Source organism: Scyliorhinus torazame, unplaced genomic scaffold, assembly GCF_047496885.1.
Source record: "Scyliorhinus torazame isolate Kashiwa2021f unplaced genomic scaffold, sScyTor2.1 scaffold_800, whole genome shotgun sequence".
Classification (NCBI taxonomy): Eukaryota; Metazoa; Chordata; class Chondrichthyes; order Carcharhiniformes; family Scyliorhinidae; genus Scyliorhinus; species Scyliorhinus torazame.
Window position 1 is genome coordinate 74,385 of NW_027308527.1, and position 19,196 is coordinate 93,580.

A 19,196-nucleotide genomic window follows, 5' to 3' on the forward strand; every position below is an offset into this window, starting at 1 on the left:
GCTCTTCCAAAATTCAAGATACTTTGTTGTCTGTATTCTGTGAATCCAGCTGTAAAATATCTTTACTTCAATGTCTTTTCCCCAACACCATCCCCATATCCCTTTATGTCAATGGGATTTAGAAATCAGTCAATTTCTGCTTTAAACTTAGTCAATATCTTTCCATCTTAGAGAGGGGAGAAATCACCAGGAATGTGGGATTTGATCTCCAGGGTTAGGTTGGAGAAACAGGGCTCGTTCAGGCCCTATTGAAGCAATCTCTCCTCCTAGGACAGTCCGGCAACCTCCCTATCAGCCAACTGACCCTCCGCTGCACTCCCTCTCTGGCAACTATATCCTTCCATGGTAGGGAGACCAAAAACTGTACACAGTACTCCAGGTGTGGTCTCACCAAGGCCCAGTATAACTGCAGAAAGACTTCTCCACTTCTGAACTCAAATCCCTCTTGCAATGAAGGCCAACATATCATTGGTCTTCTCAACTGCTTGCTGCACCCCCCTCTCCACTTTCAGCGACTGGTGTACAAGCTCCATTTGTACATCCACATTGCCCAACATATCACTGTTTAAATACGACTCTTTCCTTCAGTTATTGTTTGACACTAACTTAGACAACTGTCCGAATTGTCTCAGTGTTGTGCTCACATAAAATGGCCACCGTTAAGTAACTTAAAATGGCTGACTGCTGATCGTGGATTTGTTTAGACAGATTCTCAGAGAGAGAGATAGAGAGTTGCAGAGACAGAGAAGATGGGGAGACTAACAGAATACATTAATTCAAGATTCAGAATCTCCATCAAACACTGTTAGCCAAAGTACATCATGGGGTTAGATACAGATTACACATCCCTCTAAACTGTCCCCAACAAACCCTCCCAGGGCAGCTACAGTACCATGGAATATACAGAGTAAAGCTTCCTCTACACTGTCCCCATCAAACACTCCCCAGGACAGGTACAGCACGGGGTTAGATACAGAGTAAGGCTCCCTCTACATTCTCCCCATCAAACACTCCCAGGACAGGTACAGGGCACTGATCTAAACAGAGTAAAGCTGCCTCTACGCTGTCCACATCAAACACTCCCAGGGCATATACAGTACGATGATATATTCGGACTAAAGCTCCCTCTGCACTGTACCAATCAAACACTCCCAAGTCAGATATCGCACTGGGTGAGATACAGAGTAACACTCCATCTACACTGTCCCCATCAAACACTGCCTGGACAGGTACAGCACGGGGTTAGATACAGAGTAAGGTTTCCTCGACACTGTCCCCATCAAACACTCCCAGGACAGGTACAGCACGGGGTTAGATACAGAGTAAAGCTCCCTCTACACTGTCCCCATCAAACACTCCCAGGACAGGTACAGCACGGGGTTAGATACAGAGTAAAGCTCCCTCTACACTGTCCCCATCAAACACTCCCAGGGCAGCACGGGGTTCGATACAGAGTAAAGCTGCCTCTACACTGTCCCCATCAAACACTCCCAGGACAGGTACAGCACGGGGTTAGATACAGAGTAAAGCTCCCTCTACACTGTCCCCATCAAACACTCCCAGGTCAGGTACAGCACGGGGTTAGATACAGAGTAAAGCTCCCTCCACATTCTCCCCATCAAACACTCCCAGGACAGGTACAGCACGGGGTTAGATACAGAGTAAAGCTCCCTCTACACCGGCCCATCAAACACTCCCAGGACAGGTACAGCACGGGGTTAGATACAGAGTAAAGCTCCCTCTACACTGTCTCCATCAAACACTCCCAGGACAGGTACAGCACGGGGTTAGATACAGAGTAAAGCTCCCTCTACACTGTCCCCATCAAACACTCCCAGGACAGGTACAGCACGGGGTTAGATACAGAGTAAAGCTCCCTCTACACTGTCCCCATCAAACACTGCCTGGACAGGTACAGCACGGGGTTAGATACAGAGTAAGGTTTCCTCGACACTGTCCCCATCAAACACTCCCAGGACAGGTACAGCACGGGGTTAGATACAGAGTAAAGCTCCCTCGACACTGTCCCCATCAAACACTCCCAGGACAGGTACAGCACGGGGTTAGATACAGAGTAAAGCTCCCTCCACACTGTCCCCATCAAACACTGCCTGGACAGGTACAGCACGGGGTTAGATACAGAGTAAAGCTCCCTCTACACTGTCCCCATCAAACACTCCCAGGACAGGTACAGCACAGGGTTAGATACAGAGTAAAGCTCCCTCTACACTGTCCCCATCAAACACTCCCAGGACAGGTACAGCACGAGGTTAGATACAGAGTAAAGCTCCCTCTACACTGTCCCCATCAAACACTCCCAGGACAGGTACAGCATGGGGTTCGATACTGAGTAAAGCTCCCTCCACACTGTCCCCATCAGACACTCCCAGGGCAGCACGGGGTTAGGTACAGAGTAAAGCTCCCTCTACACTGTCCCCATCAAACACTCCCAGGACAGGTACAGCACGAGGTTAGATACAGAGTAAAGCTCCCTCTACACTGTCCCCATCAAACACTCCCAGGGCAGCACGGGGTTAGATACTGAGTAAAGCTGCCTCTACACTGTCCCCATCAAACACTCCCAGGACAGGTACAGCACGGGGTTAGATACAGAGTAAAGCTCCCTCTACACTGTCCCCATCAAACACTCCCAGGGCAGCACGGGGTTCGATACAGAGTAAAGCTGCCTCTACACTGTCCCCATCAAACACTCCCAGGACAGGTACAGCACGGGGTTAGATACAGAGTAAAGCTCCCTCTACACTGTCCCCATCAAACACTCCCAGGTCAGGTACAGCACGGGGTTAGATACAGAGTAAAGCTCCCTCCACATTCTCCCCATCAAACACTCCCAGGACAGGTACAGCACGGGGTTAGATACAGAGTAAAGCTCCCTCTACACCGGCCCATCAAACACTCCCAGGACAGGTACAGCACGGGGTTAGATACAGAGTAAAGCTCCCTCTACACTGTCTCCATCAAACACTCCCAGGACAAGTACAGCACGGGGTTAGATACAGAGTAAAGCTCCCTCTACACTGTCCCCATCAAACACTCCCAGGACAGGTACAGCACGGGGGTAGATACAGAGTAAGGTTTCCTCTACACTGTCTCCATGATCACTCCCAAGACATGGCAGAGGCAGTGCAACGTGGAAATCACCATCCCTGTGTGTAGTCTGAACAGCGCTGTTGGAATGTGATACAGAGAATCATAGAATATACATTGCAGGAGTAGGCCATTTGGCCCATCGAGTCTGCACTGGCCCTCGGAGAGTGCACCCTACACAAGCCCACGCCTCCACCCTCTCCAAATAACCCCAGTAACACCACCTAGCCTTTGGGCCACTAAGGGGCAATTGAGCACGGCCAACATCTCCTCTCATCCTTCCCGGCTCTAGTGAATACCGGCACAATCACAGAATCCCTACAATGCAGAAGTAGGCCATTCTGCCCATCGAATCTACACCAACCTTCTGACACAGCACCCTATGTAAGCTCAGTCACCCGCCCTATCCCAATAACTCCTTAACCTAATCTAAACAATCTTTCTTGGACACTAAGGGGTAATTTAGCAGGACCATTCCACCTAGCCTGCAACATCTTTGTACTGTGGAAGGAAACCGGAGCACCCGGAGGAAACCCACGCACACACGGGGAGAAACTGCCAACTCCACATAATCAGTCACACAAGGCCGGAATTTAACCCGGGTCACTGGCACTGTGTGGCAGCAGTGCTAACCACTGTGCCACAGTCAAACCAATCTCTCCTTGAAGGACAGCCCGGTAACCTCCCTATCAGCCGAATGACCCTCCGCTGCACTCCCTCTCTGGCAACTATATCCTTTCTTAGTTAGGGAGACCGAAACTGTACGCAATACTCCTGGTGTGGTCTCACCAAGGCCTTGTGTAACTGCAGGAAGACATCTCCACTTCTGAACTCAAATCCCTCTTTCAATGAAGGCCAACATATCATTGGCCTTCTTAACTGCTTGCTGCACCCCCCTCTCCACTTTCAGTGACTGGTGTACAAGGACAGCCAGCTCCCTTTCTACATCCACATTTTTCAACAAATCATTGTTTAAATCAGACACTTTCCATCAGGATTTTGTTACACCAACGTGTACAAATGTCAGAAATGACTGTGCTGTGCTCACCTAAAATGGCCACCATTAAGTAACTTAAAATGGCTGACTGCTGATCGTGGATTTTCTGTTGACAATATTCCCACACAGACAGAGAGAGAAGCAGAAACAGACAGATGGAGAAACTAATAGATGACATTTATTTGAGATTTTGAAACCCTGTCAAACACTACCAGCAAAGGTACATCATGGGGTTAGATACAGATTCCTCTACACTGTCCCTGGCAAACACTCCCAGGACAGGTACATCACGGGGTTAGATACAGAGTAAAGCTCCCTCTATATTGTCCCCCATCAAACAATCCCAGGACAGGTACATTACGGGGTTAGATACAGAGTAAAGCTCCCTCTACACTGTCCCCATCAAACACTCCCAGGACAGGTACAGCACGGGGTTAGATACAGAGTAAAGCTCCCTCCACATTGTCCCCATCAAACACTCCCAGGACAGGTACAGCACGGGGTTAGATACAGAGTAATGCTCCCTCTACACTGTCCCCATCAAACACTCCCAGGACAGGTACAGCACGGGGGTAGATACAGAGTAATGCTCCCTCTACACTGTCCCCATCAAACACTCCCAGGACAGGTACAGCACGGGGTTAGATACAGAGTAAAGCTCCCTCTACACTGTCCCCATCAAACACTCCCAGGACAGGTACAGCACGGGGTTAGATACAGAGTAAAGCTCACTCAACACTGTCCCCATCAAACACTCACAGGACAGGTACAGCACGGTGTTAGATACAGAGTAAAGCTCCCTCAACACTGTCCCCATCAAACACACCCAGGACAGGTACAGCACGGGGTTAGATACAGAGTAAAGCTCCCTCAACACTGTCCCCATCAAACACTCCCAGGACAGGTACAGCACGGGGTTAGATACAGAGTAAAGCTCCCTCTACACTGTCCCCATCAAACACTCCCAGGACAGATCCAGCACGGGGTTAGATACAGAGTAAAGCTCCCTCAACACTGTCCCCATCAAACACTCCCAGGACAGGTACAGCACGGGGTTAGATACAGAGTAAAATCCCTCAACACTGTCCCCATCAAACACTCCCAGGACAGGTACAGTACGGGATTAGATACAGAGTGAAGCTCCCTCTACACTGTCCCCACCAAACACTCACAGGACAGGTACAGCACGGGGTTAGATACAGAGTAAAGCTCCCTCTACACTGTCCCCATCAAACACTCCCAGGACAGGTACAGCACGGGGGTAGATACAGAGTAATGCTCCCTCTACACTGTCCCCATCAAACACTCCCAGGACAGGTACAGCACGAGGTTAGATACAGAGTAAAGCTCCCTCTACACTGTCCCCATCAAACACTCCCAGGACAGGTACAGCACGGGGTTAGATACAGAGTAAAGCTCACTCAACACTGTCCCCATCAAACACTCCCAGGACAGGTACAGCACGGGGTTAGATACAGAGTAAAGCGCCCTCTACACTGTCCCCATCAAACACTCCCAGGACAGGTACAGCACGGGGTTAGATACAGAGTAAAGCTCCCTCAACACTGTCCCCATCAAACACTCCCAGAACAGTACAGCACGGGGTTAGATACAGAGTAAAGCTCCCTCTACACTGTCCCCATCAAACACTCCCAGGACAGGTACAGCACGGGGTTAGATAAAGAGTAAAGCTCCCTCTACACTGTCCCCATCAAACACTCCCAGGACAGGTACAGCACGGGGTTAGATACAGAGTAAAGCTCCCTCCACATTCTCCCCATCAAACACTCCCAGGACAGGTACAGTACGGGGTTAGATACAGAGTAAAGCTCCCTCTACACTGTCCCCTTCAAACACTCCCAGGACAGGCACAGCACAGGGTTAGATACAGAGTAAAGCTCCCTCTACACTGACCCCATCAAACACTCCCAGGACAGGTACAGCACGGGGTTCGATACAGAGTAAAGCTCCCTCTACACTGTCCCCATTAAACACTCCCAGGACAGGTACAGCACGGGGTTAGATACAGAGTAAAGCTCCCTCTACACTGTCCCCATCAAACACTCCCAGGACAGGTACAGCACGGGGTTAGATACAGAGTAAAGCTGCCTCTGCACTGCCCCATCAAGCACTCCCAGGACAGGTACAGCACAGGGTTAGATACAGATTAAAGCTCCCTCTACACTGTCCCCATCAAACACTCCCAGGACAGGTACAGCCCGGGGTTAGATACAGAGTAAAGCTCCCTCTGCACTGTCCCCATCAAACACTCCCAGGACAGGTACAGCACGGGGTTCGATACAGAGTAAAGCTCCCTCTACACCCAGGACAGGTACACTCAAGAAGGCATACGGCATGCTTGCCTTCATTGGCCCGGGCATTGAGTATAAGAATTGGCAAGTCATGTTGCAGCTGTATAGAACCTTAGTTAGGCCACACTTGGAGTATAGTGTTCAATTCTGGTCGCCACACTACCAGAAGGATGTGGAGGCTTTAGAGAGGGTGCAGAAGAGATTTACCAGAATGTTGCCTGGTATGGAGGGCATAAGCTATGAGGAGCGATTGAATAAACTCGGTTTGTTCTCTCTGGAACGAAGGAGGTTGAGGGGCGACCTGATAGAGGTATACAAAATTATGAGGGGCATAGACAGAGTGGATAGTCAGAGGCTTTTCCCCAGGGTAGAGGGGTCAATTACTAGGGGGCATAGGTTTAAGGTGAGAGGGGCAAGGTTTAGAGTAGATGTACGAGGCAAGTTTTTTACGCAGAGGGTAGTGGGTGCCTGGAACTCGCTACCGGAGGAGGTAGTGGAAGCAGGGATGATAGGGACATTTAAGGGGCATCTTGACAAATATATGAATAGGATGGGAATAGAAGGATACGGACCCAGGAAGTGTAGAAGATTGTAGTTTAGTCGGGCAGTATGGTCGGCACGGGCTTGGAGGGCCGAAGGGCCTGTTCCTGTGCTGTACATTTCTTTGTTCGTTGTTTGTTCTACACTGTCCCCATCAAACACTCCCAGGACAGGTACAGCACGGGGTTAGATACAGAGTAAAGCTCTCTCTACACTGTCCCCATCAAACACTCCCAGGACAGGACCAGCACGGGGTTAGATACAGAGTAAAGCTCCCTCTACACTTTCCCCATCAAACACTCCCAGGACAGGTACAGCACGGGGTTAGATACAGAGTAAATCTCCCTCTACACTGTCCCCATCAAACACTCCCAGGACAGGTACAGCACCGGGTTAGATACAGAGTAAAGCTCCCTCTACACTGTCCCCATCAAACACCCCCAAGACAGGTTCAGTATGGGGTTACAAACGTAATAAATGTTCCTCTCCAATTTCCACAACAGAAGCTGCCAGGATATTTACAGCAAGTAGAGGGAATGAGGCAATGTTTCCAAAGGAAGGGTGTTATTTTGAAAGAAGATCAGGAATTCTCAACATAACAGAACTTACCCCAAGTGATGATTACTCCAATATCCAAATCACAAACGATGCAGAATTCATTCCCATCCCACTTTTCTGGATAATCGTAAATAGATAAACAGAGAAATAATTGGCAATAACAGACCACAAGGAATAGGAGCAGGACTGGGCCATTCAGCCCTTCGAGCTCGCTCCACCAGTCAATATGATCATGGAGATTCTTCCATTTCAACACCGTGTTCCTGCCCTATACCCGTGCCTCTTGCTGATCCATCAATCTCAGTCTAGAACCGGCTCAATGACAGAGTCTCCACATCCCTCTGGGATAGAGAATTCCCAGGATTCACCACCATCTGAGTGACAAAATTCCTCCTCATCTCAGTCCGGCATATCGCTGGTTAACACACAGAATAAATGATATCTGGGAATGAATGACAGACTGCAATCTAATGGAGGGCTTCGGAATAGATTACATACAGAATAACAGATACCCAGGAGTGAGTTACAGACTGCAATCTAATGGAGGGCTTCGGAATAGATTATATATAGAATAACAGATACCCGGGAGTGAGTTACAGATTGGAATCTAATCGAGGTGTTCGGGATAGATTATATACAGAATAACAGATACCCAGGAGTGAGTTACAGACTGGAATCTAATCGAGGGGTTCAGGATAGTTTATATGTAGAATAACAGATACCCAGGAGTGAGTTACAGACTGGAATCTAAAGGAGGGGTTCAGGATAGTTTATATATAGAGTAACAGATACCCGGGAGTGAGTTACAGACTGGAATCTAATCGAGGTGTTCGGGATAGACATATATAGAACAACAGATACCCAGGAGTGAGTTACAGACTGGAATCTAATCGAGGGGTTCAGGATAGTTTATATATAGAACAACAGATACCCAGGAGTGAGTTACAGACTGGAATCTAATGGAGGGCTTCGGAATAGATTACATACAGAATAACAGATACCCTGGAGTGAGTTACAGACTGGAATCTAATGGAGGGCTTCGGGATAGATTATATATAGAATAACAGATACCCAGGAGTGAGTTACAGACTGGAATCTAATCGAGGGGTTCGGGGTGGTTTATACATAGAATAACAGATACCCAGGAGTGAGTTACAGACTGGAATCTAATCGAGGGGTTCAGGATGGTTTATATATAGAATAACAGATACCCGGGAGTGAGTTACAGAGTGGAATCTAATCGAGGGGTTCAGGATGGTTTATATATAGAATAACAGATACCCGGGAGTGAGTTACAGACTGGAATCTAATCGAGGGGTTCAGGATAGTTTATATATAGAATAACAGATACCCGGGAGTGAGTTACAGAGTGGAATCTAATGGAGGGGATCAGGATGGTTTACATATAGAATAACAGATACCCAGGAATGAGTTACAGTCTGGAACCTAATGGAGGGGATCAGGATGGTTTATATATAGAATAACAGATACCCAGGAGTGAGTTACAGACTGGAATCTAATCGAGGGGTTCAGGATGGTTTATATATAGAATAACAGATACCCAGGAGTGAGTTACAGACTGGAATCTAATCGAGGGGTTCAGGATGGTTTATATATAGAATAACAGATACCCGGGAGTGAGTTACAGACTGGAATCTAATCGAGGGGTTCAGGATAGTTTATATATAGAATAACAGATACCCGGGAGTGAGTTACAGAGTGGAATCTAATGGAGGGGATCAGGATGGTTTACATATAGAATAACAGATACCCAGGAATGAGTTACAGTCTGGAACCTAATGGAGGGGATCAGGATGGTTTATATATAGAATAACAGATACCCAGGAGTGAGTTACAGACTGGAATCTAATCGAGGCATTCAGGACAGTTAATATATATATATATATATATATATAGAATAACAGATACCCGGGAGTGAGTTACAGACTGGAATCTAATCGAGGGGTTCAGGATAGTTTATATATAGAGTAACAGATACCCAGGAGTGAGTGACAGGCTGGAATCTAATCGAGGGGTTCAGGATGGTTTATATATAGAATAACAGATACCCGGGAGTGAGTGACAGACTGGAATCTAATCGAGGGGTTCAGGATAGTTTATATATAGAATAACAGATCCGGGAGTGAGTTACAGAGTGGAATCTAATCGAGGGGTTAGATTTAACTCACTCATACACACTCACTCACACTCCTACAAATATACTCTTACGCACTCACTCACTCTTACACAATCACTCACACACACTCACTCTTACACACCCTCATTCACTCTTACACGCTCACTCACTCTTACACACTCACCTGTACACGGAAACTCACTCATTCCTACACACTCGCTCAGTCTTCCACACGCACTCACACACTCTTCCACACTCACTCACACTTAAACACTCACCCACTCACATACTCGCTCATTCATTCTTACACATTCACTCACACACACTCACTCTTACATACTCTTACTCGCCTTCACACTCACTCACACACACTGTCACTCACACACTCATTCACTCACTCTGACACACTCACTCTCACACGCTAACACACACACTCTCAGATATTCACTCACTCACTTACACATTCAGTTACTCACACTCACATACCCACTCACACACTAACTCGCTCACTCTTACACACTCACTCAGGCTCACTCACTGATTCAAACTCACTCTTACTCACACACTCACACTCTCTCACTAACACAGACTAACTATCATTCACACTCACTCTTACACTCAGTCACTCTTATACTCCCTCTTATGCACACATTTTCACACACACTCTCACTCTTACACTCACCTGCACTCACTTTGGGACACGCATACTCACTAGCACACTCGTACTCACTAAATCTCACTCTTACACTGACTGAATTACACACTGTCTCTGTCACACACATCCTTCCGCACACTCACTAACTCGCATTCACTCACACTCATGCACTAACTCGAACACTCACCACCTCATGCTCACTCAATCACACACTCACTCACGCACACCGACTCACTCTTACACACTCACTCTCTTACCCACTCACATACTCAACCACACACTAAATCACTCACTAACACACTCTCACTCACTTACTAGCTAACTGACTCTTACACACCCTGACTCACACTCGCTCACTATTACACAGTTACTCACTCATACACACTCATTTATACACGGAAACTCACTTATTCCGTCACACTCACTCTCACACTCACATCACTCACTCAGTCTTACACACTCACTCTCTCACACTTAAACACTCACTCGCACACTCACTCACACGCCGGCACTCACTCTTACACATTCAATCACACACACACTCACCCTCTTACACGCTCACTCACTTGCACACTTACTCTTACACATTCACTCACACACACTCCTACACACGCACTCACACTCCCTCACACTCACCCACTCTTAAACAGTCACTCTTACACACTTACTCACCCTCACTCACACCCACCATTATACACACTTGCGCACTCACTCACCTACTCACTCATTCTTACACACTAACTCGCTCACACACAAACTCACTTACACAGTCACTCTCATTGACATACTCACACGCTGACTCGCTCACTCTTAGACACACTCACCCTTGCACACACTCACCGTTTACAGATACACTGCAGTGCGATACAATGTGCAATCTAATCGAGGGGTTAGATTTAACTCATTCTTACACACACTCTTATGCACATACTCTTACACATTCACTAACAACCTTAAAACAATCACTCACTAACACACGCTCACTCACTCACTAACTCACTCTTACACACAGACTCATTATTACATACTGATTCACACACAGTCAGACTCACACTCACTGACTCTCACACTCACCGAGGGACACACCGAGAGCGAGGGACACACCGAGAGCGAGGGACACACCGAGAGCGAGGGACACACCGAGAGCGAGGGACACAGCGAGAGCGAGGGACACAGCGAGAGCGAGGGACACAGCGAGAGCGAGGGACACAGCGAGAGCGAGGGACACAGCGAGAGCGAGGGACACAGCGAGAGCGAGAGAGAGAGAGAGAGAGGGACACAGCGAGAGAGAGAGAGAGAGAGAGAGGGACACAGCGAGAGAGAGGGGGACACAGCGAGAGAGAGGGGGACACAGCGAGAGAGAGGGGGACACAGCGAGAGAGAGGGGGACACAGCGAGAGAGAGGGGGACATAGCGAGAGAGAGGGGGACATAGCGAGAGAGAGAAGGACACAGCGAGAGAGAGAAGGACACAGCGAGAGAGAGAAGGACACAGCGAGAGAGAAAGGGACACAGTGAGAGAGAAAGGGACACAGTGAGAGAGAAAGGGACACAGCGAGAGAGAGAGGGACACAGCGAGAGAGAGAGGGTCACAGCGAGAGAGAGTTGGACACAGCGAGAGAGAGAGGGACACAATGAGAGAGAGTGGGACACAATGAGAGAGAGTGGGACACAATGAGAGAGAGTGGGACACAGCGAGAGTGTGAGGGACACAGCTAGATAGTGAGGGACACACCAAGAGTGAGGGGGGCAGAGAGAGCGAGGGGGACAGAGAGGGACACAGTGAGAGAGAGGGGGACACAGCAAGAGAGCGACACAGCGAGAGAGACAGAGAGAGGGGGACACATAGAGGGAGAGGGACACAGAAAGAGTGACACAGATAGAAAGAGGTACGCAATGAAAGAGAGGGATAGAGTGAGATAGAAGGACACAGAGAGAGCCAGGGACACAGAGAGAGAGAGGGATACAGAGAGGGACAGAGAGCGGTGGGCACACAGACAGAGTGAGGGACACACACACAGAAAGAGGTACACAGCGGGTCAGGATCTGAGGGTTCGGGGACGCGAGTGGGTCAGGATGTGAGGGTTAGGAGACATGAGGGTGTGATGGTGTGAGGGTGCCAGGACGTGAGGCAGTCAGGACATTGGGGTTATCAAAATGACCATTTTCATTTAATCCAAATTGTTTCATTATAAATTCTAATCTCAGGAATTGACATCAGAGGATCCCAGAGAAAAATCCCATTGAACCGCCTTGTCTAATAAAATGATGTTGTTGCCGATGACCCTGTATTGATTCAGGAATAAACTTTACATCTCACAGTGAGAAAAAAATCAAATTGAATCCATATTTATAGAGCAGCTCATTGAAGAAATCTGTCTGTGAACAACATGTAAAATATGAAGTGAAACTTTGCAATGAGCTTTGTTTTTGTGGCCAGGAATCTTCTCTCAAAATGGAGGCAGAAATGAAGTTGTGTTTAACTCACATTCTGTGATTTCTTGCTGCTTTTTACTCATTCTATGGAAAGCCTTCCTCGGGTGACAGACGAATAGTCATTCCAAACATGCCAGAAATTCAGAGGGAAACAAATGTCAAACAAAGACAGAAATAACGACAGGACAGAATCTGTTGTTGACTGCTGAATTAACATAACCATAGACAGGACAAGTGTCTTCCTTAGCAGACACAGGAAACACACCGAGGGGGACATTCCTCACAGTAAGTCGGGGGTGGGGTCTGCACACAGGTCACTGAGGAGATCTCAGTCCAAACTGTTTCCAATCATTTCCCAAATGTTTGACAATATTTGTGGCTCTTCCAAAATTCAAGATACTTTGTTGTCTGTATTCTGTGAATCCAGCTGTAAAATATCTTTACTTCAATGTCTTTTCCCCAACACTATCCCCATATCCCTTTATGTCAATGGGATTTAGAAATCAGTCAATTTCTGCTTTAAACTTAGTCAATATCTTTCCATCTTTGAGAGGGGAGAAATCACCAGGAATGTGGGATTTGATCTCCAGGGTTAGGTTGGAGAAACAGGGCTCGTTCAGGCCCTATTGAAGCAATCTCTCCTCCTAGGACAGTCCGGCAACCTCCCTATCAGCCAACTGACCCTCCGCTGCACTCCCTCTCTGGCAACTATATCCTTCCATGGTAGGGAGACCAAAAACTGTACACAGTACTCCAGGTGTGGTCTCACCAAGGCCCAGTATAACTGCAGAAAGACTTCTCCACTTCTGAACTCAAAGCCCTCTTGCAATGAAGGCCAACATATCATTGGTCTTCTTAACTGCTTGCTGCACCCCCCTCTCCACTTTCAGCGACTGGTGTACAAGCTCCATTTGTACATCCACATTGCCCAACATATCACTGTTTAAATACGACTCTTTCCTTCAGTTATTGTTTGACACTAACTTAGACAACTGTCCGAATTGTCTCAGTGTTGTGCTCACGTAAAATGGCCACCGTTAAGTAACTTAAAATGGCTGACTGCTGATCGTGGATTTGTTTAGACAGATTCCCAGAGAGAGAGATAGAGAGTTGCAGAGACAGAGAAGATGGGGAGACTAACAGAATACATTAATTCAAGATTCAGAATCTCCATCAAACACTGTTAGCCAAAGTACATCATGGGGTTAGATACAGATTACACATCCCTCTAAACTGTCCCCAACAAACCCTCCCAGGGCAGCTACAGTACCATGGTATATACAGAGTAAAGCTTCCTCTACACTGTCCCCATCAAACACTCCCCAGGACAGGTACAGCACGGGGTTAGATACAGAGTAAGGCTCCCTCTACATTCTCCCCATCAAACACTCCCAGGACAGGTACAGGGCACTGATCTAAACAGAGTAAAACTGCCTCTACGCTGTCCACATCAAACACTCCCAGGGCAGATACAGTACGATGATATATTCGGACTAAAGCTCCCTCTGCACTGTCCCCATCAAACACTCCCAAGTCAGATATCGCACTGGGTGAGATACAGAGTAACACTCCATCTACACTGTCCCCATCAAACACTGCCTGGACAGGTACAGCACGGGGTTAGATACAGAGTAAAGCTCGCTCTACACTGACCCCATCAAACACTCCCAGGACAGGTACAGCACGGGGTTAGATACAGAGTAAAGCTCCCTCCACACTGTCCCCATCAAACACTCCCAGGACAGGTACAGCACGGGGTTAGATACAGAGCAAAGCTCCCCCTACACTGTCCCCATCAAACACTGCCTGGACAGGTACAGCACGGGGTTAGATACAGAGTAAAGCTCCCTCCACACTGTCCCCATCAAACACTGCCTGGACAGGTACAGCACGGGGTTAGATACAGAGTAAAGCTCCCCTTCACTGTCCCCATCAAACACTCCCAGGACAGGTACAGCACGGGGTTAGATACAGAGTAAAGCTCCCTCCACACTGTCCCCATCAAACACTCCCAGGACAGGTACAGCACGGGGTTAGATACAGAGTAAAGCTCCCTCAACACTGTCCCCATCAAACACTCCCAGGACAGGTACAGCACGGGGTTAGATACAGAGTAAGGTTTCCTCTACACTGTCCCCATCAAACACTCCCAGGACAGGTACAGCACGGGGTTGGATACAGAGTAAAGCTCCCTCTACACTGTCCCCATCAAACACTCCCAGAACAGGTACAGCACGGGGTTAGATACAGAGTAAAGCTCCCTCTACACTGTCCCCATCACACACTCCCAGGACAGGTACAGCACGGGGTTAGGTACAGAGTAAAGCTCCCTCTACACTGTCCCCATCACACACTCCCAGGACAGGTACAGCACGGGGTTAGATACAGAGTAAAGCTCCCTCTACACTGTCCCCATCAAACACTCCCAGGACAGGTACAGCACGGGGTTAGATACAGAGTAAGGTTTCCTCTACACTGTCCCTATGATCCCTCCCAAGACATGGCAGAGGCAGTACAACGTGGAAATCACCATCCCTGTGAATCGTCTGAACAGCGCTGTTGGAATGTGATACATTTCAATCAGAGCTCGCAGAACCAGAGAATATACATTGCAGGAGCAGGCCATTTGGCCCATCGAGTGTGCACCGGCCCTCGGAGAGAGCACCCTACCCAAGCCCACGCCTCCACCAAATCCAAATAACCCCAGTAACACCACCTACCCTTTGGGCCACTAAGGGGCAATTTCGCACGGCCAACATCTCCTCTCATCCTTCTCGGCTCTGGTGAATACAGGCACAATCACAGAATCCCTACAATGCAGAAGGAGGCCATTCTGCCCATCGAATCTACACCAACCCTCTGACACAGCACTCTATGTAAGCTCAGTCACCCGCCCTATCCCAATAACTCCTTAACCTAATCTAAACAATCTTTCTTGGACACTAAGGGGTAATTTAGCAGGACCATTCCACCTAGCCTGCACATCTTTGGACTGTGGAAGGAAACCGGAGCACCCGGAGGAAACCCACGCACACGCGGGAAGAAACTGCCAACTCCACATAATCAGTCACACAAGGCCGGAATTTAACCCTGGTCACTGGCACTGTGAGGCAGCAGTGCTAACCACTGTGCCACAGTCAAACCAATCTCTCCTTGTAGGACAGTCCGGGAAACTCCCTATCAGCCAATTGACCCTCCACTGCACTCCCTCTCTGGCAACTATGTCCTTTCTTAGTTAGGGAGACCGAAACTGTACGCAATACTCCTGGTGTGGTCTCACCAAGGCCTTGTGTACCTGCAGAAAGACATCTCCACTTCTGAACTCAAATCCCTCTTTCAATGAAGGCCAACATATCATTGGCCTTCTTAACTGCTTGCTGCACCCCCCTCTCCACTTTCAGTGACTGGTGTACAAGGACAGCCAGCTCCCTTTCTACATCTACATTCACCAACAAATCACTGTTTAAATCAGACACTTTCCATCAGGATTTTGTTATACCAATGTGTACAAATGTCAGAAATGACTGTGCTGTGCTCACCTAGAATGGCCACCATTAAGTAATTTAAAATGGCTGACTGCTGATCGTGGATTTTGTTTTGACAATATTCCCAGACAGACAGAGAGAGAAGCAGAAACAGACAGATGGAGAAACTAATAGAAGACATTTATTGCAGATTTTGAATCTCCATCAAACATGACCAGTAAAGGTACATCATGGGGTTAGACACAGATTCCTCTACACTGTCCCTGGCAAACACCCCCAGGACAGGTACATCACGGGGTTACATACGGAGTAAAGCTCCTCTGCACTGTCCCCATCAAACACTCCCAGCACAGGTACAAAACGGGGTTACATATCGAGCAGGGCTCTCTCTACACTGTTCCCATCAAACACTCCCAGGACAGGTGCAGCACAGGGTTAGATACCGAGTAAAGCTCCTCTACACTGTCCCCATCAAATACTCCCAGGACAAGTACAGCACGGGGTTAGATACAGAGTAAAGCTCCTGCTACACTGTCCCCATCAAACACACCCTGGACAGGTACAGTACGGGGTTAGATATAGAGTAAAGCTCCCTCCACACTGTCCCCATCAAACACTCCCAGGACAGGTACAGCACGGGGTTAGTTACAGAGTAAAGCTCCCTCTACACTGTCCCCATCAAACACTCCCAGGACAGGTACAGCACGGGGTTAGAGACAGAGTAAAGCTCCCTCTACACTGTCCCCATCAAACACTCCCAGGACAGGTACAGCATGGGGTTCGATACAGATTAAAGCTCTCTCTACACTGTCCCCATCAAACACTCCCAGGACAGGTACAGCACGGGGTTAGATACAGAGTAAAGCTCCCTCTACACTGTCCCCATCAAACACTCCCAGGACAGGTACAGCACGGGGTTAGATACAGAGTAAAGCTCTCTCTACACTGTCCCCATCAAACACTCCCAGGACAGGTACAGCACGGGGTCAGATATCGAGCAGGGCTCTCTCTACACTGTCCCCATCAAACACTCCCAGGACAGGTACACCACGGGGTCAGATATCGAGCAGGGCTCTCTCTACACTGTCCCCATCAAACACTCCCAGGACAGATACAGCACGGGGTCAGATATCGAGCAGGGCTCTCTCTACACGAGACTGTTTCCATTTTCTCACATCATATTTGCTTCTTTTCCAATTCACTTTCCTTCTGTGCCATCTCGTTCTTGATCTTCTTAATAGTGGGAACCGTTTCTCCCTGTCAACTCTGTCCGGCACCCCCAAGAATTTGAACACCTCTATCAAATCTCCTCTTGGCCATTTCTCTGCGTGGAGAACAGACCCAACCTCTCCAATCTAACCTCATCACTGAAGTTTCTCATTCCTGAACCATTCTTGTGAACCTCCTCTGCACTCGCTCCAGTGTGTTCACACCCTTCCTATCATGTGGCACCCAGAACTGTCCACAATATTCCAGCTGAGGTCTAACTAGTGTCTTGTATAACACCAGCCTTACCTCCTCGCTCTTGTACCAATGCGGAAAATACTGAGCAGGTCAGGCAGCATCTGTGGGGAGAGAAATAGAATCTTGGACCAGGGCGACTGGCAGATAGACAGATAGAGAAAGGTCCACACACACAGTAACACACTTACCCTCACACAGACACCCTGCTCTAAACAGATAGAAAATGCGGCAGATCACTTCTCCATCAGTAAATGGAAGGAGATTAATTGGATTTCTCTTCAAAAATACCAGCTCACATTTAAAAAGAATGGGTGGGTGGGAGGGTTGGTGCTTCCCAATCTTTTGTATTGTTATTGGGCGGTGAATTTGGAGAAGATTGGGCAATGGTGGGGAGAGGAAGAAGCGGAATGGGTACAGGTGGTGGAAGCATCGTGTAAAGGGGCTAGTTCGCAGACTTCCGCTGCGGCTCCACTCCCATTTCCCCCGGGGAGGTTTACACAAAGCCCGGTGCTGGCATCTTCCTTCAACATCTGGAGCAAGCTGAGACGCCATTTTGGTTTGGTAAACTTGACGGTGCGAGCCCCTATTTATGGAAACCCCCGATTCACCCCGGCGGCAAGACTGGATACAATATTTAAACAGTGGCATAAAGCTGGGCTGAGACAGGTTAAAGACTTGTTGTTGGAAAGTAGATTTGAAGAATTGAGGGAGAAACATAAAATGCAGAGGGAGGTGAAGTTTAATTATCTTCAATGATGAAACTTGGTGAAAAAGGAGTTGTCCTCGTTCGTTTGCCTACCAGAGAACAAGGTGCTGGATAAATTGCACCTCCCAGCTGAGTTGGTGATGGGAGAATTACTAACATTTACAGGTGGCTGATGGACAGAAAGAAAGCAGCGATTGAAGAGATGAAACAAAAGTGGAAGGAAGAGTTGGATGTGGCGTTGGAATGGGGACGATGGAGTGAGATTATACCAGGGTCAATGCAACATCTTCATGTGCTCGGATGGGCTTGATACAATTCAAGGATGTACACAGGGGCCATATGACACAGGACCGAATGAGCAGATTCTTCACAGAGGAAGAAGATAAATGTGAGAGTGTAAAGGAGGACCAGTTAACCATGTCCACATCTTCTGGTCACGTCCACAATTCGTGGGCTTCTGGCTCTCGCTATTTAAAACACAAACAAAAGTTGTGGAGGTGGAAATATTACTGGGACCACATGTGGCAATTTCTGGGGTGTCGGAAGTACCGGGACTAATAGATGGGGACGGGGCCGATGTGGTGGCCTTTGCCACATTGATCGCCCGGAGGCTAATTTTATTGGAAGGGAAGTCAGAAGATCCGCCAAAAATATCAACATGGTTGAGGGATAATGCGGAATTCCTTAAACTTGAGAAACTAAAGTTAACCCTTTGTGCCTCAGATGGGGGTTTCTGGACGAGATGGAAGCTGTTCTTGTCTCTATTTACAGATCTGTTTGTTGCCAGTGGGTAAGGGGA

At 48.1% G+C, this 19,196-nt stretch overlaps 1 long non-coding RNA gene across 1 annotated transcript in view; it reads right to left on the reverse strand.

The window, feature by feature from the left end:
- Positions 1-17,794, reverse strand: part of LOC140406707 (uncharacterized) — an 84,435-nt gene extending 66,641 nt beyond the window's left edge. Inside the window, exons 1-3 of the long non-coding RNA XR_011939251.1 lie at positions 17,743-17,794; positions 12,795-12,837; positions 7,567-7,632 (exon numbers count right to left, since the gene is read on the reverse strand). This is a non-coding gene — a long non-coding RNA (uncharacterized lncRNA). The remainder of the gene's footprint in view (positions 1-7,566; positions 7,633-12,794; positions 12,838-17,742) is intronic.
- Positions 17,795-19,196: the final 1,402 nt, after the last annotated feature.